The sequence below is a fragment of the Symsagittifera roscoffensis genome, unplaced genomic scaffold (assembly GCF_963678635.1).
Source record: "Symsagittifera roscoffensis unplaced genomic scaffold, txSymRosc1.1 SCAFFOLD_197, whole genome shotgun sequence".
Lineage (NCBI taxonomy): Eukaryota > Metazoa > Xenacoelomorpha > Acoela > Convolutidae > Symsagittifera > Symsagittifera roscoffensis.
Window position 1 is genome coordinate 66,093 of NW_026971392.1, and position 23,733 is coordinate 89,825.

The window sequence follows — 23,733 nt, forward strand, 5'->3', positions numbered from 1 at the left end:
TATAATTTATGCATTTCAAACAAAATTTTGAAAATTGACATTGTTTGGAATTTTTTTGACCCAATGTGTTAAATGGCCAAATCGGCTGGTCAAAACCTATGGAGCGTGTACAAGGTGCCTTGAATGACCATTTATGGCATGATAGCCGCACATTCACTGTAAGTGGCATATGAATGGATACCAGCCAGGATACTGTCAGTTGCTTTTAGCCTAATTGTTGTGATAAACTTATTAAATAGGTAAGTATTCAAATCTATTTGATAAGTTTTCTTTGAATGCACTCTGCGACAGCGGAGGGCAGCCCAATTTTCTTAAAAAATGCAAGAAAAAAAATTGCACTAACTTAAAAGTTAGCTTTTAGGCCAATTTTCGTCCAAAATGGCCGAAATTCGGGTCCCCCCAAATTTTCAACTGATGATTACTCCACGTACACTTAAGCTACAAACGTCGTTTTGGGCTCGTTGGAATCGTCCTGAGCTGTAATTTATGAAACAAGATGAAAAAAATGATGTTTCAACGAAAAAAACCAAAAATTTTGAAAATTTCATTTTTTGCACCACGCTCGATTAGGCTTAACTTTTTGGCATCACCGAGATTTCAAAAGCTTATAACTTTGTGTTGGACCGACGAAATTGGTTCATTTTCTCAGTCCCCCAAGATTTGACCATGATCTTATGATCCAAATAATAAAATTTGAAAATTTTAAAATTTTTGGGCAAGTTATGGCCGTTCGCGCAATTCACCAGGCTCGATTGGGCTTAACTTTTTGACATCACCGAAATTCAAAAGGCTATAACTCAAAGACCCCAAAAGTTATCTCCAATATTTTTGGCCTATCAGCAGCTGATTGTACACAAAATTGATACTGCAAAAGAAATTTTTCGGTTTTCTGTTGTTTTGACCAAAATTTGACCCATTGAAAATTTTTGCACCACGCTCGATTAGGCTTAACTTTTTGACATCACCGAACTTTAAACAGCAATAACTCTTAGCGTATAAAAGTAAAAGAGATACTTTTGCTTTAAATAAAAGCCTACAACACCTGGTGTTCCCAGGCGGTCTCCCATCCAAGTACTAACCAGGCCCAATGTTGCTTAACTTCGGTGATCGGACGAGAACCGGTGCATTCAACATGGTATGGTCGTAGGCATTTGAGTTACTCCGCTTTCACTTATATCCTTACTAGCATATGTCTATGTACATTAGTTTTAAAACACTCGCCCTCGCGCGAGAGTAAAAATATGCTCTTATACCATGTAAAATTTTGCACGCTCACGTTATAATTTATGCATTTCAAACAAAATTTTGAAAATTGACATTGTTTGGAATTTTTTTGGCCCAATGTGTTAAATGGCCAAATCGGCTGGTCAAAACCTATGGAGCGTGTACAAGGTGCCTTGAATGACCATTTATGGCATGATAGCCGCACATTCACTGTAAGTGGCATATGAATGGATACCAGCCAGGATACTGTCAGTTGCTTTTAGCCTAATTGTTGTGATAAACTTATTAAATAGGTAAGTATTCAAATCTATTTGATAAGTTTTCTTTGAATGCACTCTGCGACAGCGGAGGGCAGCCCAATTTTCTTAAAAAATGCAAGAAAAAAAATTGCACTAACTTAAAAGTTAGCTTTTAGGCCAATTTTCGTCCAAAATGGCCGAAATTCGGGTCCCCCCAAATTTTCAACTGATGATTACTCCACGTACACTTAAGCTACAAACGTCGTTTTGGGCTCGTTGGAATCGTCCTGAGCTGTAATTTATGAAACAAGATGAAAAAAATGATGTTTCAACGAAAAAAACCAAAAATTTTGAAAATTTCATTTTTTGCACCACGCTCGATTAGGCTTAACTTTTTGGCATCACCGAGATTTCAAAAGCTTATAACTTTGTGTTGGACCGACGAAATTGGTTCATTTTCTCAGTCCCCCAAGATTTGACCATGATCTTATGATCCAAATAATAAAATTTGAAAATTTTAAAATTTTTGGGCAAGTTATGGCCGTTCGCGCAATTCACCAGGCTCGATTGGGCTTAACTTTTTGACATCACCGAAATTCAAAAGGCTATAACTCAAAGACCCCAAAAGTTATCTCCAATATTTTTGGCCTATCAGCAGCTGATTGTACACAAAATTGATACTGCAAAAGAAATTTTTCGGTTTTCTGTTGTTTTGACCAAAATTTGACCCATTGAAAATTTTTGCACCACGCTCGATTAGGCTTAACTTTTTGACATCACCGAACTTTAAACAGCAATAACTCTTAGCGTATAAAAGTAAAAGAGATACTTTTGCTTTAAATAAAAGCCTACAACACCTGGTGTTCCCAGGCGGTCTCCCATCCAAGTACTAACCAGGCCCAATGTTGCTTAACTTCGGTGATCGGACGAGAACCGGTGCATTCAACATGGTATGGTCGTAGGCATTTGAGTTACTCCGCTTTCACTTATATCCTTACTAGCATATGTCTATGTACATTAGTTTTAAAACACTCGCCCTCGCGCGAGAGTAAAAATATGCTCTTATACCATGTAAAATTTTGCACGCTCACGTTATAATTTATGCATTTCAAACAAAATTTTGAAAATTGACATTGTTTGGAATTTTTTTGGCCCAATGTGTTAAATGGCCAAATCGGCTGGTCAAAACCTATGGAGCGTGTACAAGGTGCCTTGAATGACCATTTATGGCATGAAAGCCGCACATTCACTGTAAGTGGCATATGAATGGATACCAGCCAGGATACTGTCAGTTGCTTTTAGCCTAATTGTTGTGATAAACTTATTAAATAGGTAAGTATTCAAATCTATTTGATAAGTTTTCTTTGAATGCACTCTGCGACAGCGGAGGGCAGCCCAATTCTCTTAAAAAATGCAAGAAAAAAAATTGCACTAACTTAAAAGTTAGCTTTTAGGCCAATTTTCGTCCAAAATGGCCGAAATTCGGGTCCCCCCAAATTTTCAACTGATGATTACTCCACGTACACTTAAGCTACAAACGTCGTTTTGGGCTCGTTGGAATCGTCCTGAGCTGTAATTTATGAAACAAGATGAAAAAAATGATGTTTCAACGAAAAAAACCAAAAATTTTGAAAATTTCATTTTTTGCACCACGCTCGATTAGGCTTAACTTTTTGGCATCACCGAGATTTCAAAAGCTTATAACTTTGTGTTGGACCGACGAAATTGGTTCATTTTCTCAGTCCCCCAAGATTTGACCATGATCTTATGATCCAAATAATAAAATTTGAAAATTTTAAAATTTTTGGGCAAGTTATGGCCGTTCGCGCAATTCACCAGGCTCGATTGGGCTTAACTTTTTGACATCACCGAAATTCAAAAGGCTATAACTCAAAGACCCCAAAAGTTATCTCCAATATTTTTGGCCTATCAGCAGCTGATTGTACACAAAATTGATACTGCAAAAGAAATTTTTCGGTTTTCTGTTGTTTTGACCAAAATTTGACCCATTGAAAATTTTTGCACCACGCTCGATTAGGCTTAACTTTTTGACATCACCGAACTTTAAACAGCAATAACTCTTAGCGTATAAAAGTAAAAGAGATACTTTTGCTTTAAATAAAAGCCTACAACACCTGGTGTTCCCAGGCGGTCTCCCATCCAAGTACTAACCAGGCCCAATGTTGCTTAACTTCGGTGATCGGACGAGAACCGGTGCATTCAACATGGTATGGTCGTAGGCATTTGAGTTACTCCGCTTTCACTTATATCCTTACTAGCATATGTCTATGTACATTAGTTTTAAAACACTCGCCCTCGCGCGAGAGTAAAAATATGCTCTTATACCATGTAAAATTTTGCACGCTCACGTTATAATTTATGCATTTCAAACAAAATTTTGAAAATTGACATTGTTTGGAATTTTTTTGACCCAATGTGTTAAATGGCCAAATCGGCTGGTCAAAACCTATGGAGCGTGTACAAGGTGCCTTGAATGACCATTTATGGCATGATAGCCGCACATTCACTGTAAGTGGCATATGAATGGATACCAGCCAGGATACTGTCAGTTGCTTTTAGCCTAATTGTTGTGATAAACTTATTAAATAGGTAAGTATTCAAATCTATTTGATAAGTTTTCTTTGAATGCACTCTGCGACAGCGGAGGGCAGCCCAATTCTCTTAAAAAATGCAAGAAAAAAAATTGCACTAACTTAAAAGTTAGCTTTTAGGCCAATTTTCGTCCAAAATGGCCGAAATTCGGGTCCCCCCAAATTTTCAACTGATGATTACTCCACGTACACTTAAGCTACAAACGTCGTTTTGGGCTCGTTGGAATCGTCCTGAGCTATAATTTATGAAACAAGATGAAAAAAATGATGTTTCAACGAAAAAAACCAAAAATTTTGAAAATTTCATTTTTTGCACCACGCTCGATTAGGCTTAACTTTTTGGCATCACCGAGATTTCAAAAGCTTATAACTTTGTGTTGGACCGACGAAATTGGTTCATTTTCTCAGTCCCCCAAGATTTGACCATGATCTTATGATCCAAATAATAAAATTTGAAAATTTTAAAATTTTTGGGCAAGTTATGGCCGTTCGCGCAATTCACCAGGCTCGATTGGGCTTAACTTTTTGACATCACCGAAATTCAAAAGGCTATAACTCAAAGACCCCAAAAGTTATCTCCAATATTTTTGGCCTATCAGCAGCTGATTGTACACAAAATTGATACTGCAAAAGAAATTTTTCGGTTTTCTGTTGTTTTGACCAAAATTTGACCCATTGAAAATTTTTGCACCACGCTCGATTAGGCTTAACTTTTTGACATCACCGAACTTTAAACAGCAATAACTCTTAGCGTATAAAAGTAAAAGAGATACTTTTGCTTTAAATAAAAGCCTACAACACCTGGTGTTCCCAGGCGGTCTCCCATCCAAGTACTAACCAGGCCCAATGTTGCTTAACTTCGGTGATCGGACGAGAACCGGTGCATTCAACATGGTATGGTCGTAGGCATTTGAGTTACTCCGCTTTCACTTATATCCTTACTAGCATATGTCTATGTACATTAGTTTTAAAACACTCGCCCTCGCGCGAGAGTAAAAATATGCTCTTATACCATGTAAAATTTTGCACGCTCACGTTATAATTTATGCATTTCAAACAAAATTTTGAAAATTGACATTGTTTGGAATTTTTTTGGCCCAATGTGCTAAATGGCCAAATCGGCTGGTCAAAACCTATGGAGCGTGTACAAGGTGCCTTGAATGACCATTTATGGCATGATAGCCGCACATTCACTGTAAGTGGCATATGAATGGATACCAGCCAGGATACTGTCAGTTGCTTTTAGCCTAATTGTTGTGATAAACTTATTAAATAGGTAAGTATTCAAATCTATTTGATAAGTTTTCTTTGAATGCACTCTGCGACAGCGGAGGGCAGCCCAATTCTCTTAAAAAATGCAAGAAAAAAAATTGCACTAACTTAAAAGTTAGCTTTTAGGCCAATTTTCGTCCAAAATGGCCGAAATTCGGGTCCCCCCAAATTTTCAACTGATGATTACTCCACGTACACTTAAGCTACAAACGTCGTTTTGGGCTCGTTGGAATCGTCCTGAGCTATAATTTATGAAACAAGATGAAAAAAATGATGTTTCAACGAAAAAAACCAAAAATTTTGAAAATTTCATTTTTTGCACCACGCTCGATTAGGCTTAACTTTTTGGCATCACCGAGATTTCAAAAGCTTATAACTTTGTGTTGGACCGACGAAATTGGTTCATTTTCTCAGTCCCCCAAGATTTGACCATGATCTTATGATCCAAATAATAAAATTTGAAAATTTTAAAATTTTTGGGCAAGTTATGGCCGTTCGCGCAATTCACCAGGCTCGATTGGGCTTAACTTTTTGACATCACCGAAATTCAAAAGGCTATAACTCAAAGACCCCAAAAGTTATCTCCAATATTTTTGGCCTATCAGCAGCTGATTGTACACAAAATTGATACTGCAAAAGAAATTTTTCGGTTTTCTGTTGTTTTGACCAAAATTTGACCCATTGAAAATTTTTGCACCACGCTCGATTAGGCTTAACTTTTTGACATCACCGAACTTTAAACAGCAATAACTCTTAGCGTATAAAAGTAAAAGAGATACTTTTGCTTTAAATAAAAGCCTACAACACCTGGTGTTCCCAGGCGGTCTCCCATCCAAGTACTAACCAGGCCCAATGTTGCTTAACTTCGGTGATCGGACGAGAACCGGTGCATTCAACATGGTATGGTCGTAGGCATTTGAGTTACTCCGCTTTCACTTATATCCTTACTAGCATATGTCTATGTACATTAGTTTTAAAACACTCGCCCTCGCGCGAGAGTAAAAATATGCTCTTATACCATGTAAAATTTTGCACGCTCACGTTATAATTTATGCATTTCAAACAAAATTTTGAAAATTGACATTGTTTGGAATTTTTTTGGCCCAATGTGCTAAATGGCCAAATCGGCTGGTCAAAACCTATGGAGCGTGTACAAGGTGCCTTGAATGACCATTTATGGCATGATAGCCGCACATTCACTGTAAGTGGCATATGAATGGATACCAGCCAGGATACTGTCAGTTGCTTTTAGCCTAATTGTTGTGATAAACTTATTAAATAGGTAAGTATTCAAATCTATTTGATAAGTTTTCTTTGAATGCACTCTGCGACAGCGGAGGGCAGCCCAATTTTCTTAAAAAATGCAAGAAAAAAAATTGCACTAACTTAAAAGTTAGCTTTTAGGCCAATTTTCGTCCAAAATGGCCGAAATTCGGGTCCCCCCAAATTTTCAACTGATGATTACTCCACGTACACTTAAGCTACAAACGTCGTTTTGGGCTCGTTGGAATCGTCCTGAGCTGTAATTTATGAAACAAGATGAAAAAAATGATGTTTCAACGAAAAAAACCAAAAATTTTGAAAATTTCATTTTTTGCACCACGCTCGATTAGGCTTAACTTTTTGGCATCACCGAGATTTCAAAAGCTTATAACTTTGTGTTGGACCGACGAAATTGGTTCATTTTCTCAGTCCCCCAAGATTTGACCATGATCTTATGATCCAAATAATAAAATTTGAAAATTTTAAAATTTTTGGGCAAGTTATGGCCGTTCGCGCAATTCACCAGGCTCGATTGGGCTTAACTTTTTGACATCACCGAAATTCAAAAGGCTATAACTCAAAGACCCCAAAAGTTATCTCCAATATTTTTGGCCTATCAGCAGCTGATTGTACACAAAATTGATACTGCAAAAGAAATTTTTCGGTTTTCTGTTGTTTTGACCAAAATTTGACCCATTGAAAATTTTTGCACCACGCTCGATTAGGCTTAACTTTTTGACATCACCGAACTTTAAACAGCAATAACTCTTAGCGTATAAAAGTAAAAGAGATACTTTTGCTTTAAATAAAAGCCTACAACACCTGGTGTTCCCAGGCGGTCTCCCATCCAAGTACTAACCAGGCCCAATGTTGCTTAACTTCGGTGATCGGACGAGAACCGGTGCATTCAACATGGTATGGTCGTAGGCATTTGAGTTACTCCGCTTTCACTTATATCCTTACTAGCATATGTCTATGTACATTAGTTTTAAAACACTCGCCCTCGCGCGAGAGTAAAAATATGCTCTTATACCATGTAAAATTTTGCACGCTCACGTTATAATTTATGCATTTCAAACAAAATTTTGAAAATTGACATTGTTTGGAATTTTTTTGGCCCAATGTGTTAAATGGCCAAATCGGCTGGTCAAAACCTATGGAGCGTGTACAAGGTGCCTTGAATGACCATTTATGGCATGATAGCCGCACATTCACTGTAAGTGGCATATGAATGGATACCAGCCAGGATACTGTCAGTTGCTTTTAGCCTAATTGTTGTGATAAACTTATTAAATAGGTAAGTATTCAAATCTATTTGATAAGTTTTCTTTGAATGCACTCTGCGACAGCGGAGGGCAGCCCAATTCTCTTAAAAAATGCAAGAAAAAAAATTGCACTAACTTAAAAGTTAGCTTTTAGGCCAATTTTCGTCCAAAATGGCCGAAATTCGGGTCCCCCCAAATTTTCAACTGATGATTACTCCACGTACACTTAAGCTACAAACGTCGTTTTGGGCTCGTTGGAATCGTCCTGAGCTGTAATTTATGAAACAAGATGAAAAAAATGATGTTTCAACGAAAAAAACCAAAAATTTTGAAAATTTCATTTTTTGCACCACGCTCGATTAGGCTTAACTTTTTGGCATCACCGAGATTTCAAAAGCTTATAACTTTGTGTTGGACCGACGAAATTGGTTCATTTTCTCAGTCCCCCAAGATTTGACCATGATCTTATGATCCAAATAATAAAATTTGAAAATTTTAAAATTTTTGGGCAAGTTATGGCCGTTCGCGCAATTCACCAGGCTCGATTGGGCTTAACTTTTTGACATCACCGAAATTCAAAAGGCTATAACTCAAAGACCCCAAAAGTTATCTCCAATATTTTTGGCCTATCAGCAGCTGATTGTACACAAAATTGATACTGCAAAAGAAATTTTTCGGTTTTCTGTTGTTTTGACCAAAATTTGACCCATTGAAAATTTTTGCACCACGCTCGATTAGGCTTAACTTTTTGACATCACCGAACTTTAAACAGCAATAACTCTTAGCGTATAAAAGTAAAAGAGATACTTTTGCTTTAAATAAAAGCCTACAACACCTGGTGTTCCCAGGCGGTCTCCCATCCAAGTACTAACCAGGCCCAATGTTGCTTAACTTCGGTGATCGGACGAGAACCGGTGCATTCAACATGGTATGGTCGTAGGCATTTGAGTTACTCCGCTTTCACTTATATCCTTACTAGCATATGTCTATGTACATTAGTTTTAAAACACTCGCCCTCGCGCGAGAGTAAAAATATGCTCTTATACTATGTAAAATTTTGCACGCTCACGTTATAATTTATGCATTTCAAACAAAATTTTGAAAATTGACATTGTTTGGAATTTTTTTGGCCCAATGTGTTAAATGGCCAAATCGGCTGGTCAAAACCTATGGAGCGTGTACAAGGTGCCTTGAATGACCATTTATGGCATGAAAGCCGCACATTCACTGTAAGTGGCATATGAATGGATACCAGCCAGGATACTGTCAGTTGCTTTTAGCCTAATTGTTGTGATAAACTTATTAAATAGGTAAGTATTCAAATCTATTTGATAAGTTTTCTTTGAATGCACTCTGCGACAGCGGAGGGCAGCCCAATTCTCTTAAAAAATGCAAGAAAAAAAATTGCACTAACTTAAAAGTTAGCTTTTAGGCCAATTTTCGTCCAAAATGGCCGAAATTCGGGTCCCCCCAAATTTTCAACTGATGATTACTCCACGTACACTTAAGCTACAAACGTCGTTTTGGGCTCGTTGGAATCGTCCTGAGCTGTAATTTATGAAACAAGATGAAAAAAATGATGTTTCAACGAAAAAAACCAAAAATTTTGAAAATTTCATTTTTTGCACCACGCTCGATTAGGCTTAACTTTTTGGCATCACCGAGATTTCAAAAGCTTATAACTTTGTGTTGGACCGACGAAATTGGTTCATTTTCTCAGTCCCCCAAGATTTGACCATGATCTTATGATCCAAATAATAAAATTTGAAAATTTTAAAATTTTTGGGCAAGTTATGGCCGTTCGCGCAATTCACCAGGCTCGATTGGGCTTAACTTTTTGACATCACCGAAATTCAAAAGGCTATAACTCAAAGACCCCAAAAGTTATCTCCAATATTTTTGGCCTATCAGCAGCTGATTGTACACAAAATTGATACTGCAAAAGAAATTTTTCGGTTTTCTGTTGTTTTGACCAAAATTTGACCCATTGAAAATTTTTGCACCACGCTCGATTAGGCTTAACTTTTTGACATCACCGAACTTTAAACAGCAATAACTCTTAGCGTATAAAAGTAAAAGAGATACTTTTGCTTTAAATAAAAGCCTACAACACCTGGTGTTCCCAGGCGGTCTCCCATCCAAGTACTAACCAGGCCCAATGTTGCTTAACTTCGGTGATCGGACGAGAACCGGTGCATTCAACATGGTATGGTCGTAGGCATTTGAGTTACTCCGCTTTCACTTATATCCTTACTAGCATATGTCTATGTACATTAGTTTTAAAACACTCGCCCTCGCGCGAGAGTAAAAATATGCTCTTATACCATGTAAAATTTTGCACGCTCACGTTATAATTTATGCATTTCAAACAAAATTTTGAAAATTGACATTGTTTGGAATTTTTTTGACCCAATGTGTTAAATGGCCAAATCGGCTGGTCAAAACCTATGGAGCGTGTACAAGGTGCCTTGAATGACCATTTATGGCATGATAGCCGCACATTCACTGTAAGTGGCATATGAATGGATACCAGCCAGGATACTGTCAGTTGCTTTTAGCCTAATTGTTGTGATAAACTTATTAAATAGGTAAGTATTCAAATCTATTTGATAAGTTTTCTTTGAATGCACTCTGCGACAGCGGAGGGCAGCCCAATTCTCTTAAAAAATGCAAGAAAAAAAATTGCACTAACGTAAAAGTTAGCTTTTAGGCCAATTTTCGTCCAAAATGGCCGAAATTCGGGTCCCCCCAAATTTTCAACTGATGATTACTCCACGTACACTTAAGCTACAAACGTCGTTTTGGGCTCGTTGGAATCGTCCTGAGCTGTAATTTATGAAACAAGATGAAAAAAATGATGTTTCAACGAAAAAAACCAAAAATTTTGAAAATTTCATTTTTTGCACCACGCTCGATTAGGCTTAACTTTTTGGCATCACCGAGATTTCAAAAGCTTATAACTTTGTGTTGGACCGACGAAATTGGTTCATTTTCTCAGTCCCCCAAGATTTGACCATGATCTTATGATCCAAATAATAAAATTTGAAAATTTTAAAATTTTTGGGCAAGTTATGGCCGTTCGCGCAATTCACCAGGCTCGATTGGGCTTAACTTTTTGACATCACCGAAATTCAAAAGGCTATAACTCAAAGACCCCAAAAGTTATCTCCAATATTTTTGGCCTATCAGCAGCTGATTGTACACAAAATTGATACTGCAAAAGAAATTTTTCGGTTTTCTGTTGTTTTGACCAAAATTTGACCCATTGAAAATTTTTGCACCACGCTCGATTAGGCTTAACTTTTTGACATCACCGAACTTTAAACAGCAATAACTCTTAGCGTATAAAAGTAAAAGAGATACTTTTGCTTTAAATAAAAGCCTACAACACCTGGTGTTCCCAGGCGGTCTCCCATCCAAGTACTAACCAGGCCCAATGTTGCTTAACTTCGGTGATCGGACGAGAACCGGTGCATTCAACATGGTATGGTCGTAGGCATTTGAGTTACTCCGCTTTCACTTATATCCTTACTAGCATATGTCTATGTACATTAGTTTTAAAACACTCGCCCTCGCGCGAGAGTAAAAATATGCTCTTATACCATGTAAAATTTTGCACGCTCACGTTATAATTTATGCATTTCAAACAAAATTTTGAAAATTGACATTGTTTGGAATTTTTTTGACCCAATGTGTTAAATGGCCAAATCGGCTGGTCAAAACCTATGGAGCGTGTACAAGGTGCCTTGAATGACCATTTATGGCATGATAGCCGCACATTCACTGTAAGTGGCATATGAATGGATACCAGCCAGGATACTGTCAGTTGCTTTTAGCCTAATTGTTGTGATAAACTTATTAAATAGGTAAGTATTCAAATCTATTTGATAAGTTTTCTTTGAATGCACTCTGCGACAGCGGAGGGCAGCCCAATTCTCTTAAAAAATGCAAGAAAAAAAATTGCACTAACTTAAAAGTTAGCTTTTAGGCCAATTTTCGTCCAAAATGGCCGAAATTCGGGTCCCCCCAAATTTTCAACTGATGATTACTCCACGTACACTTAAGCTACAAACGTCGTTTTGGGCTCGTTGGAATCGTCCTGAGCTATAATTTATGAAACAAGATGAAAAAAATGATGTTTCAACGAAAAAAACCAAAAATTTTGAAAATTTCATTTTTTGCACCACGCTCGATTAGGCTTAACTTTTTGGCATCACCGAGATTTCAAAAGCTTATAACTTTGTGTTGGACCGACGAAATTGGTTCATTTTCTCAGTCCCCCAAGATTTGACCATGATCTTATGATCCAAATAATAAAATTTGAAAATTTTAAAATTTTTGGGCAAGTTATGGCCGTTCGCGCAATTCACCAGGCTCGATTGGGCTTAACTTTTTGACATCACCGAAATTCAAAAGGCTATAACTCAAAGACCCCAAAAGTTATCTCCAATATTTTTGGCCTATCAGCAGCTGATTGTACACAAAATTGATACTGCAAAAGAAATTTTTCGGTTTTCTGTTGTTTTGACCAAAATTTGACCCATTGAAAATTTTTGCACCACGCTCGATTAGGCTTAACTTTTTGACATCACCGAACTTTAAACAGCAATAACTCTTAGCGTATAAAAGTAAAAGAGATACTTTTGCTTTAAATAAAAGCCTACAACACCTGGTGTTCCCAGGCGGTCTCCCATCCAAGTACTAACCAGGCCCAATGTTGCTTAACTTCGGTGATCGGACGAGAACCGGTGCATTCAACATGGTATGGTCGTAGGCATTTGAGTTACTCCGCTTTCACTTATATCCTTACTAGCATATGTCTATGTACATTAGTTTTAAAACACTCGCCCTCGCGCGAGAGTAAAAATATGCTCTTATACCATGTAAAATTTTGCACGCTCACGTTATAATTTATGCATTTCAAACAAAATTTTGAAAATTGACATTGTTTGGAATTTTTTTGGCCCAATGTGTTAAATGGCCAAATCGGCTGGTCAAAACCTATGGAGCGTGTACAAGGTTCCTTGAATGACCATTTATGGCATGATAGCCGCACATTCACTGTAAGTGGCATATGAATGGATACCAGCCAGGATACTGTCAGTTGCTTTTAGCCTAATTGTTGTGATAAACTTATTAAATAGGTAAGTATTCAAATCTATTTGATAAGTTTTCTTTGAATGCACTCTGCGACAGCGGAGGGCAGCCCAATTCTCTTAAAAAATGCAAGAAAAAAAATTGCACTAACTTAAAAGTTAGCTTTTAGGCCAATTTTCGTCCAAAATGGCCGAAATTCGGGTCCCCCCAAATTTTCAACTGATGATTACTCCACGTACACTTAAGCTACAAACGTCGTTTTGGGCTCGTTGGAATCGTCCTGAGCTATAATTTATGAAACAAGATGAAAAAAATGATGTTTCAACGAAAAAAACCAAAAATTTTGAAAATTTCATTTTTTGCACCACGCTCGATTAGGCTTAACTTTTTGGCATCACCGAGATTTCAAAAGCTTATAACTTTGTGTTGGACCGACGAAATTGGTTCATTTTCTCAGTCCCCCAAGATTTGACCATGATCTTATGATCCAAATAATAAAATTTGAAAATTTTAAAATTTTTGGGCAAGTTATGGCCGTTCGCGCAATTCACCAGGCTCGATTGGGCTTAACTTTTTGACATCACCGAAATTCAAAAGGCTATAACTCAAAGACCCCAAAAGTTATCTCCAATATTTTTGGCCTATCAGCAGCTGATTGTACACAAAATTGATACTGCAAAAGAAATTTTTCGGTTTTCTGTTGTTTTGACCAAAATTTGACCCATTGAAAATTTTTGCACCACGCTCGATTAGGCTTAACTTTTTGACATCACCGAACTTTAAACAGCAATAACTCTTAGCGTATAAAAGTAAAAGAGATACTTTTGCTTTAAATAAAAGCCTACAACACCTGGTGTTCCCAGGCGGTCTCCCATCCAAGTACTAACCAGGCCCAATGTTGCTTAACTTCGGTGATCGGACGAGAACCGGTGCATTCAACATGGTATGGTCGTAGGCATTTGAGTTACTCCGCTTTCACTTATATCCTTACTAGCATATGTCTATGTACATTAGTTTTAAAACACTCGCCCTCGCGCGAGAGTAAAAATATGCTCTTATACCATGTAAAATTTTGCACGCTCACGTTATAATTTATGCATTTCAAACAAAATTTTGAAAATTGACATTGTTTGGAATTTTTTTGGCCCAATGTGTTAAATGGCCAAATCGGCTGGTCAAAACCTATGGAGCGTGTACAAGGTGCCTTGAATGACCATTTATGGCATGATAGCCGCACATTCACTGTAAGTGGCATATGAATGGATACCAGCCAGGATACTGTCAGTTGCTTTTAGCCTAATTGTTGTGATAAACTTATTAAATAGGTAAGTATTCAAATCTATTTGATAAGTTTTCTTTGAATGCACTCTGCGACAGCGGAGGGCAGCCCAATTTTCTTAAAAAATGCAAGAATAAAAATTGCACTAACTTAAAAGTTAGCTTTTAGGCCAATTTTCGTCCAAAATGGCCGAAATTCGGGTCCCCCCAAATTTTCAACTGATGATTACTCCACGTACACTTAAGCTACAAACGTCGTTTTGGGCTCGTTGGAATCGTCCTGAGCTGTAATTTATGAAACAAGATGAAAAAAATGATGTTTCAACGAAAAAAACCAAAAATTTTGAAAATTTCATTTTTTGCACCACGCTCGATTAGGCTTAACTTTTTGGCATCACCGAGATTTCAAAAGCTTATAACTTTGTGTTGGACCGACGAAATTGGTTCATTTTCTCAGTCCCCCAAGATTTGACCATGATCTTATGATCCAAATAATAAAATTTGAAAATTTTAAAATTTTTGGGCAAGTTATGGCCGTTCGCGCAATTCACCAGGCTCGATTGGGCTTAACTTTTTGACATCACCGAAATTCAAAAGGCTATAACTCAAAGACCCCAAAAGTTATCTCCAATATTTTTGGCCTATCAGCAGCTGATTGTACACAAAATTGATACTGCAAAAGAAATTTTTCGGTTTTCTGTTGTTTTGACCAAAATTTGACCCATTGAAAATTTTTGCACCACGCTCGATTAGGCTTAACTTTTTGACATCACCGAACTTTAAACAGCAATAACTCTTAGCGTATAAAAGTAAAAGAGATACTTTTGCTTTAAATAAAAGCCTACAACACCTGGTGTTCCCAGGCGGTCTCCCATCCAAGTACTAACCAGGCCCAATGTTGCTTAACTTCGGTGATCGGACGAGAACCGGTGCATTCAACATGGTATGGTCGTAGGCATTTGAGTTACTCCGCTTTCACTTATATCCTTACTAGCATATGTCTATGTACATTAGTTTTAAAACACTCGCCCTCGCGCGAGAGTAAAAATATGCTCTTATACCATGTAAAATTTTGCACGCTCACGTTATAATTTATGCATTTCAAACAAAATTTTGAAAATTGACATTGTTTGGAATTTTTTTGGCCCAATGTGTTAAATGGCCAAATCGGCTGGTCAAAACCTATGGAGCGTGTACAAGGTGCCTTGAATGACCATTTATGGCATGATAGCCGCACATTCACTGTAAGTGGCATATGAATGGATACCAGCCAGGATACTGTCAGTTGCTTTTAGCCTAATTGTTGTGATAAACTTATTAAATAGGTAAGTATTCAAATCTATTTGATAAGTTTTCTTTGAATGCACTCTGCGACAGCGGAGGGCAGCCCAATTCTCTTAAAAAATGCAAGAAAAAAAATTGCACTAACTTAAAAGTTAGCTTTTAGGCCAATTTTCGTCCAAAATGGCCGAAATTCGGGTCCCCCCAAATTTTCAACTGATGATTACTCCACGTACACTTAAGCTACAAACGTCGTTTTGGGCTCGTTGGAATCGTCCTGAGCTGTAATTTATGAAACAAGATGAAAAAAATGATGTTTCAACGAAAAAAACCAAAAATTTTGAAAATTTCATTTTTTGCACCACGCTCGATTAGGCTTAACTTTTTGGCATCACCGAGATTTCAAAAGCTTATAACTTTGTGTTGGACCGACGAAATTGGTTCATTTTCTCAGTCCCCCAAGATTTGACCATGATCTTATGATCCAAATAATAAAATTTGAAAATTTTAAAATTTTTGGGCAAGTTATGGCCGTTCGCGCAATTCACCAGGCTCGATTGGGCTTAACTTTTTGACATCACCGAAATTCAAAAGGCTATAACTCAAAGACCCCAAAAGTTATCTCCAATATTTTTGGCCTATCAGCAGCTGATTGTACACAAAATTGATACTGCAAAAGAAATTTTTCGGTTTTCTGTTGTTTTGACCAAAATTTGACCCATTGAAAATTTTTGCACCACGCTCGATTAGGCTTAACTTTTTGACATCACCGAACTTTAAACAGCAATAACTCTTAGCGTATAAAAGTAAAAGAGATACTTTTGCTTTAAATAAAAGCCTACAACACCTGGTGTTCCCAGGCGGTCTCCCATCCAAGTACTAACCAGGCCCAATGTTGCTTAACTTCGGTGATCGGACGAGAACCGGTGCATTCAACATGGTATGGTCGTAGGCATTTGAGTTACTCCGCTTTCACTTATATCCTTACTAGCATATGTCTATGTACATTAGTTTTAAAACACTCGCCCTCGCGCGAGAGTAAAAATATGCTCTTATACCATGTAAAATTTTGCACGCTCACGTTATAATTTATGCATTTCAAACAAAATTTTGAAAATTGACATTGTTTGGAATTTTTTTGGCCCAATGTGTTAAATGGCCAAATCGGCTGGTCAAAACCTATGGAGCGTGTACAAGGTGCCTTGAATGACCATTTATGGCATGATAGCCGCACATTCACTGTAAGTGGCATATGAATGGATACCAGCCAGGATACTGTCAGTTGCTTTTAGCCTAATTGTTGTGATAAACTTATTAAATAGGTAAGTATTCAAATCTATTTGATAAGTTTTCTTTGAATGCACTCTGCGACAGCGGAGGGCAGCCCAATTCTCTTAAAAAATGCAAGAAAAAAAATTGCACTAACTTAAAAGTTAGCTTTTAGGCCAATTTTCGTCCAAAATGGCCGAAATTCGGGTCCCCCCAAATTTTCAACTGATGATTACTCCACGTACACTTAAGCTACAAACGTCGTTTTGGGCTCGTTGGAATCGTCCTGAGCTATAATTTATGAAACAAGATGAAAAAAATGATGTTTCAACGAAAAAAACCAAAAATTTTGAAAATTTCATTTTTTGCACCACGCTCGATTAGGCTTAACTTTTTGGCATCACCGAGATTTCAAAAGCTTATAACTTTGTGTTGGACCGACGAAATTGGTTCATTTTCTCAGTCCCCCAAGATTTGACCATGATCTTATGATCCAAATAATAAAATTTGAAAATTTTAAAATTTTTGGGCAAGTTATGGCCGTTCGCGCAATTCACCAGGCTCGATTGGGCTTAACTTTTTGACATCACCGAAATTCAAAAGGCTATAACTCAAAGACCCCAAAAGTTATCTCCAATATTTTTGGCCTATCAGCAGCTGATTGTACACAAAATTGATACTGCAAAAGAAATTTTTCGGTTTTCTGTTGTTTTGACCAAAATTTGACCCATTGAAAATTTTTGCACCACGCTCGATTAGGCTTAACTTTTTGACATCACCGAACTTTAAACAGCAATAACTCTTAGCGTATAAAAGTAAAAGAGATACTTTTGCTTTAAATAAAAGCCTACAACACCTGGTGTTCCCAGGCGGTCTCCCATCCAAGTACTAACCAGGCCCAATGTTGCTTAACTTCGGTGATCGGACGAGAACCGGTGCATTCAACATGGTATGGTCGTAGGCATTTGAGTTACTCCGCTTTCACTTATATCCTTACTAGCATATGTCTATGTACATTAGTTTTAAAACACTCGCCCTCGCGCGAGAGTAAAAATATGCTCTTATACCATGTAAAATTTTGCACGCTCACGTTATAATTTATGCATTTCAAACAAAATTTTGAAAATTGACATTGTTTGGAATTTTTTTGGCCCAATGTGTTAAATGGCCAAATCGGCTGGTCAAAACCTATGGAGCGTGTACAAGGTGCCTTGAATGACCATTTATGGCATGATAGCCGCACATTCACTGTAAGTGGCATATGAATGGATACCAGCCAGGATACTGTCAGTTGCTTTTAGCCTAATTGTTGTGATAAACTTATTAAATAGGTAAGTATTCAAATCTATTTGATAAGTTTTCTTTGAATGCACTCTGCGACAGCGGAGGGCAGCCCAATTCTCTTAAAAAATGCAAGAAAAAAAATTGCACTAACTTAAAAGTTAGCTTTTAGGCCAATTTTCGTCCAAAATGGCCGAAATTCGGGTCCCCCCAAATTTTCAACTGATGATTACTCCACGTACACTTAAGCTACAAACGTCGTTTTGGGCTCGTTGGAATCGTCCTGAGCTATAATTTATGAAACAAGATGAAAAAAATGATGTTTCAACGAAAAAAACCAAAAATTTTGAAAATTTCATTTTTTGCACCACGCTCGATTAGGCTTAACTTTTTGGCATCACCGAGATTTCAAAAGCTTATAACTTTGTGTTGGACCGACGAAATTGGTTCATTTTCTCAGTCCCCCAAGATTTGACCATGATCTTATGATCCAAATAATAAAATTTGAAAATTTTAAAATTTTTGGGCAAGTTATGGCCGTTCGCGCAATTCACCAGGCTCGATTGGGCTTAACTTTTTGACATCACCGAAATTCAAAAGGCTATAACTCAAAGACCCCAAAAGTTATCTCCAATATTTTTGGCCTATCAGCAGCTGATTGTACACAAAATTGATACTGCAAAAGAAATTTTTCGGTTTTCTGTTGTTTTGACCAAAATTTGACCCATTGAAAATTTTTGCACCACGCTCGATTAGGCTTAACTTTTTGACATCACCGAACTTTAAACAGCAATAACTCTTAGCGTATAAAAGTAAAAGAGATACTTTTGCTTTAAATAAAAGCCTACAACACCTGGTGTTCCCAGGCGGTCTCCCATCCAAGTACTAACCAGGCCCAATGTTGCTTAACTTCGGTGATCGGACGAGAACCGGTGCATTCAACATGGTATGGTCGTAGGCATTTGAGTTACTCCGCTTTCACTTATATCCTTACTAGCATATGTCTATGTACATTAGTTTTAAAACACTCGCCCTCGCGCGAGAGTAAAAATATGCTCTTATACCATGTAAAATTTTGCACGCTCACGTTATAATTTATGCATTTCAAACAAAATTTTGAAAATTGACATTGTTTGGAATTTTTTTGGCCCAATGTGTTAAATGGCCAAATCGGCTGGTCAAAACCTATGGAGCGTGTACAAGGTGCCTTGAATGACCATTTATGGCATGATAGCCGCACATTCACTGTAAGTGGCATATGAATGGATACCAGCCAGGATACTGTCAGTTGCTTTTAGCCTAATTGTTGTGATAAACTTATTAAATAGGTAAGTATTCAAATCTATTTGATAAGTTTTCTTTGAATGCACTCTGCGACAGCGGAGGGCAGCCCAATTCTCTTAAAAAATGCAAGAAAAAAAATTGCACTAACTTAAAAGTTAGCTTTTAGGCCAATTTTCGTCCAAAATGGCCGAAATTCGGGTCCCCCCAAATTTTCAACTGATGATTACTCCACGTACACTTAAGCTACAAACGTCGTTTTGGGCTCGTTGGAATCGTCCTGAGCTATAATTTATGAAACAAGATGAAAAAAATGATGTTTCAACGAAAAAAACCAAAAATTTTGAAAATTTCATTTTTTGCACCACGCTCGATTAGGCTTAACTTTTTGGCATCACCGAGATTTCAAAAGCTTATAACTTTGTGTTGGACCAACGAAATTGGTTCATTTTCTCAGTCCCCCAAGATTTGACCATGATCTTATGATCCAAATAATAAAATTTGAAAATTTTAAAATTTTTGGGCAAGTTATGGCCGTTCGCGCAATTCACCAGGCTCGATTGGGCTTAACTTTTTGACATCACCGAAATTCAAAAGGCTATAACTCAAAGACCCCAAAAGTTATCTCCAATATTTTTGGCCTATCAGCAGCTGATTGTACACAAAATTGATACTGCAAAAGAAATTTTTCGGTTTTCTGTTGTTTTGACCAAAATTTGACCCATTGAAAATTTTTGCACCACGCTCGATTAGGCTTAACTTTTTGACATCACCGAACTTTAAACAGCAATAACTCTTAGCGTATAAAAGTAAAAGAGATACTTTTGCTTTAAATAAAAGCCTACAACACCTGGTGTTCCCAGGCGGTCTCCCATCCAAGTACTAACCAGGCCCAATGTTGCTTAACTTCGGTGATCGGACGAGAACCGGTGCATTCAACATGGTATGGTCGTAGGCATTTGAGTTACTCCGCTTTCACTTATATCCTTACTAGCATATGTCTATGTACATTAGTTTTAAAACACTCGCCCTCGCGCGAGAGTAAAAATATGCTCTTATACCATGTAAAATTTTGCACGCTCACGTTATAATTTATGCATTTCAAACAAAATTTTGAAAATTGACATTGTTTGGAATTTTTTTGGCCCAATGTGTTAAATGGCCAAATCGGCTGGTCAAAACCTATGGAGCGTGTACAAGGTGCCTTGAATGACCATTTATGGCATGATAGCCGCACATTCACTGTAAGTGGCATATGAATGGATACCAGCCAGGATACTGTCAGTTGCTTTTAGCCTAATTGTTGTGATAAACTTATTAAATAGGTAAGTATTCAAATCTATTTGATAAGTTTTCTTTGAATGCACTCTGCGACAGCGGAGGGCAGCCCAATTTTCTTAAAAAATGCAAGAAAAAAAATTGCACTAACTTAAAAGTTAGCTTTTAGGCCAATTTTCGTCCAAAATGGCCGAAATTCGGGTCCCCCCAAATTTTCAACTGATGATTACTCCACGTACACTTAAGCTACAAAATTTGAAAATTTTAAAATTTTTGGGCAAGTTATGGCCGTTCGCGCAATTCACCAGGCTCGATTGGGCTTAACTTTTTGACATCACCGAAATTCAAAAGGCTATAACTCAAAGACCCCAAAAGTTATCTCCAATATTTTTGGCCTATCAGCAGCTGATTGTACACAAAATTGATACTGCAAAAGAAATTTTTCGGTTTTCTGTTGTTTTGACCAAAATTTGACCCATTGAAAATTTTTGCACCACGCTCGATTAGGCTTAACTTTTTGACATCACCGAACTTTAAACAGCAATAACTCTTAGCGTATAAAAGTAAAAGAGATACTTTTGCTTTAAATAAAAGCCTACAACACCTGGTGTTCCCAGGCGGTCTCCCATCCAAGTACTAACCAGGCCCAATGTTGCTTAACTTCGGTGATCGGACGAGAACCGGTGCATTCAACATGGTATGGTCGTAGGCATTTGAGTTACTCCGCTTTCACTTATATCCTTACTAGCATATGTCTATGTACATTAGTTTTAAAACACTCGCCCTCGCGCGAGAGTAAAAATATGCTCTTATACCATGTAAAATTTTGCACGCTCACGTTATAATTTATGCATTTCAAACAAAATTTTGAAAATTGACATTGTTTGGAATTTTTTTGGCCCAATGTGTTAAATGGCCAAATCGGCTGGTCAAAACCTATGGAGCGTGTACAAGGTGCCTTGAATGACCATTTATGGCATGATAGCCGCACATTCACTGTAAGTGGCATATGAATGGATACCAGCCAGGATACTGTCAGTTGCTTTTAGCCTAATTGTTGTGATAAACTTATTAAATAGGTAAGTATTCAAATCTATTTGATAAGTTTTCTTTGAATGCACTCTGCGACAGCGGAGGGCAGCCCAATTCTCTTAAAAAATGCAAGAAAAAAAATTGCACTAACTTAAAAGTTAGCTTTTAGGCCAATTTTCGTCCAAAATGGCCGAAATTCGGGTCCCCCCAAATTTTCAACTGATGATTACTCCACGTACACTTAAGCTACAAACGTCGTTTTGGGCTCGTTGGAATCGTCCTGAGCTATAATTTATGAAACAAGATGAAAAAAATGATGTTTCAACGAAAAAAACCAAAAATTTTGAAAATTTCATTTTTTGCACCACGCTCGATTAGGCTTAACTTTTTGGCATCACCGAGATTTCAAAAGCTTATAACTTTGTGTTGGACCGACGAAATTGGTTCATTTTCTCAGTCCCCCAAGATTTGACCATGATCTTATGATCCAAATAATAAAATTTGAAAATTTTAAAATTTTTGGGCAAGTTATGGCCGTTCGCGCAATTCACCAGGCTCGATTGGGCTTAACTTTTTGACATCACCGAAATTCAAAAGGCTATAACTCAAAGACCCCAAAAGTTATCTCCAATATTTTTGGCCTATCAGCAGTTGATTGTACACAAAATTGATACTGCAAAAGAAATTTTTCGGTTTTCTGTTGTTTTGACCAAAATTTGACCCATTGAAAATTTTTGCACCACGCTCGATTAGGCTTAACTTTTTGACATCACCGAACTTTAAACAGCAATAACTCTTAGCGTATAAAAGTAAAAGAGATACTTTTGCTTTAAATAAAAGCCTACAACACCTGGTGTTCCCAGGCGGTCTCCCATCCAAGTACTAACCAGGCCCAATGTTGCTTAACTTCGGTGATCGGACGAGAACCGGTGCATTCAACATGGTATGGTCGTAGGCATTTGAGTTACTCCGCTTTCACTTATATCCTTACTAGCATATGTCTATGTACATTAGTTTTAAAACACTCGCCCTCGCGCGAGAGTAAAAATATGCTCTTATACCATGTAAAATTTTGCACGCTCACGTTATAATTTATGCATTTCAAACAAAATTTTGAAAATTGACATTGTTTGGAATTTTTTTGGCCCAATGTGTTAAATGGCCAAATCGGCTGGTCAAAACCTATGGAGCGTGTACAAGGTGCCTTGAATGACCATTTATGGCATGATAGCCGCACATTCACTGTAAGTGGCATATGAATGGATACCAGCCAGGATACTGTCAGTTGCTTTTAGCCTAATTGTTGTGATAAACTTATTAAATAGGTAAGTATTCAAATCTATTTGATAAGTTTTCTTTGAATGCACTCTGCGACAGCGGAGGGCAGCCCAATTCTCTTAAAAAATGCAAGAAAAAAAATTGCACTAACTTAAAAGTTAGCTTTTAGGCCAATTTTCGTCCAAAATGGCCGAAATTCGGGTCCCCCCAAATTTTCAACTGATGATTACTCCACGTACACTTAAGCTACAAACGTCGTTTTGGGCTCGTTGGAATCGTCCTGAGCTATAATTTATGAAACAAGATGAAAAAAATGATGTTTCAACGAAAAAAACCAAAAATTTTGAAAATTTCATTTTTTGCACCACGCTCGATTAGGCTTAACTTTTTGGCATCACCGAGATTTCAAAAGCTTATAACTTTGTGTTGGACCGACGAAATTGGTTCATTTTCTCAGTCCCCCAAGATTTGACCATGATCTTATGATCCAAATAATAAAATTTGAAAATTTTAAAATTTTTGGGCAAGTTATGGCCGTTCGCGCAATTCACCAGGCTCGATTGGGCTTAACTTTTTGACATCACCGAAATTCAAAAGGCTATAACTCAAAGACCCCAAAAGTTATCTCCAATATTTTTGGCCTATCAGCAGCTGATTGTACACAAAATTGATACTGCAAAAGAAATTTTTCGGTTTTCTGTTGTTTTGACCAAAATTTGACCCATTGAAAATTTTTGCACCACGCTCGATTAGGCTTAACTTTTTGACATCACCGAACTTTAA

The 23,733-nt window shown here is 37.4% G+C and overlaps 18 non-coding genes across 18 annotated transcripts; all 18 read right to left on the bottom strand.

The window, feature by feature from the left end:
* Positions 1-1,030: 1,030 nt before the first annotated feature.
* On the bottom strand, positions 1,031-1,149 carry LOC134856427 (5S ribosomal RNA). The gene has a single exon (XR_010164805.1). It is a non-coding gene; the product is annotated as a 5S ribosomal RNA (ribosomal RNA).
* A 1,159-nt stretch (positions 1,150-2,308) lies between these two features.
* On the bottom strand, positions 2,309-2,427 carry LOC134856428 (5S ribosomal RNA). The gene has a single exon (XR_010164806.1). It is a non-coding gene; the product is annotated as a 5S ribosomal RNA (ribosomal RNA).
* Positions 2,428-3,586: 1,159 nt separating this feature from the next.
* LOC134856429 (5S ribosomal RNA) lies at positions 3,587-3,705 on the bottom strand. Its single transcript, XR_010164807.1, has one exon. It is a non-coding gene; the product is annotated as a 5S ribosomal RNA (ribosomal RNA).
* A 1,159-nt stretch (positions 3,706-4,864) lies between these two features.
* Positions 4,865-4,983, bottom strand: LOC134856353 (5S ribosomal RNA). Its single transcript, XR_010164735.1, has one exon. It is a non-coding gene; the product is annotated as a 5S ribosomal RNA (ribosomal RNA).
* Positions 4,984-6,142: 1,159 nt separating this feature from the next.
* Positions 6,143-6,261, bottom strand: LOC134856354 (5S ribosomal RNA). The gene has a single exon (XR_010164736.1). It is a non-coding gene; the product is annotated as a 5S ribosomal RNA (ribosomal RNA).
* A 1,159-nt stretch (positions 6,262-7,420) lies between these two features.
* On the bottom strand, positions 7,421-7,539 carry LOC134856355 (5S ribosomal RNA). Its single transcript, XR_010164737.1, has one exon. It is a non-coding gene; the product is annotated as a 5S ribosomal RNA (ribosomal RNA).
* Positions 7,540-8,698: 1,159 nt separating this feature from the next.
* Positions 8,699-8,817, bottom strand: LOC134856356 (5S ribosomal RNA). Its single transcript, XR_010164738.1, has one exon. It is a non-coding gene; the product is annotated as a 5S ribosomal RNA (ribosomal RNA).
* Positions 8,818-9,976: 1,159 nt separating this feature from the next.
* Positions 9,977-10,095, bottom strand: LOC134856357 (5S ribosomal RNA). Its single transcript, XR_010164739.1, has one exon. It is a non-coding gene; the product is annotated as a 5S ribosomal RNA (ribosomal RNA).
* Positions 10,096-11,254: 1,159 nt separating this feature from the next.
* LOC134856359 (5S ribosomal RNA) lies at positions 11,255-11,373 on the bottom strand. The gene has a single exon (XR_010164741.1). It is a non-coding gene; the product is annotated as a 5S ribosomal RNA (ribosomal RNA).
* Positions 11,374-12,532: 1,159 nt separating this feature from the next.
* On the bottom strand, positions 12,533-12,651 carry LOC134856360 (5S ribosomal RNA). The gene has a single exon (XR_010164742.1). It is a non-coding gene; the product is annotated as a 5S ribosomal RNA (ribosomal RNA).
* Positions 12,652-13,810: 1,159 nt separating this feature from the next.
* Positions 13,811-13,929, bottom strand: LOC134856361 (5S ribosomal RNA). Its single transcript, XR_010164743.1, has one exon. It is a non-coding gene; the product is annotated as a 5S ribosomal RNA (ribosomal RNA).
* A 1,159-nt stretch (positions 13,930-15,088) lies between these two features.
* Positions 15,089-15,207, bottom strand: LOC134856362 (5S ribosomal RNA). Its single transcript, XR_010164744.1, has one exon. It is a non-coding gene; the product is annotated as a 5S ribosomal RNA (ribosomal RNA).
* A 1,159-nt stretch (positions 15,208-16,366) lies between these two features.
* Positions 16,367-16,485, bottom strand: LOC134856363 (5S ribosomal RNA). Its single transcript, XR_010164745.1, has one exon. It is a non-coding gene; the product is annotated as a 5S ribosomal RNA (ribosomal RNA).
* Positions 16,486-17,644: 1,159 nt separating this feature from the next.
* Positions 17,645-17,763, bottom strand: LOC134856364 (5S ribosomal RNA). Its single transcript, XR_010164746.1, has one exon. It is a non-coding gene; the product is annotated as a 5S ribosomal RNA (ribosomal RNA).
* A 1,159-nt stretch (positions 17,764-18,922) lies between these two features.
* On the bottom strand, positions 18,923-19,041 carry LOC134856365 (5S ribosomal RNA). The gene has a single exon (XR_010164747.1). It is a non-coding gene; the product is annotated as a 5S ribosomal RNA (ribosomal RNA).
* Positions 19,042-20,200: 1,159 nt separating this feature from the next.
* On the bottom strand, positions 20,201-20,319 carry LOC134856366 (5S ribosomal RNA). The gene has a single exon (XR_010164748.1). It is a non-coding gene; the product is annotated as a 5S ribosomal RNA (ribosomal RNA).
* A 913-nt stretch (positions 20,320-21,232) lies between these two features.
* LOC134856368 (5S ribosomal RNA) lies at positions 21,233-21,351 on the bottom strand. The gene has a single exon (XR_010164749.1). It is a non-coding gene; the product is annotated as a 5S ribosomal RNA (ribosomal RNA).
* A 1,159-nt stretch (positions 21,352-22,510) lies between these two features.
* Positions 22,511-22,629, bottom strand: LOC134856369 (5S ribosomal RNA). Its single transcript, XR_010164750.1, has one exon. It is a non-coding gene; the product is annotated as a 5S ribosomal RNA (ribosomal RNA).
* Between the last annotated feature and the right edge of the window lie 1,104 nt (positions 22,630-23,733).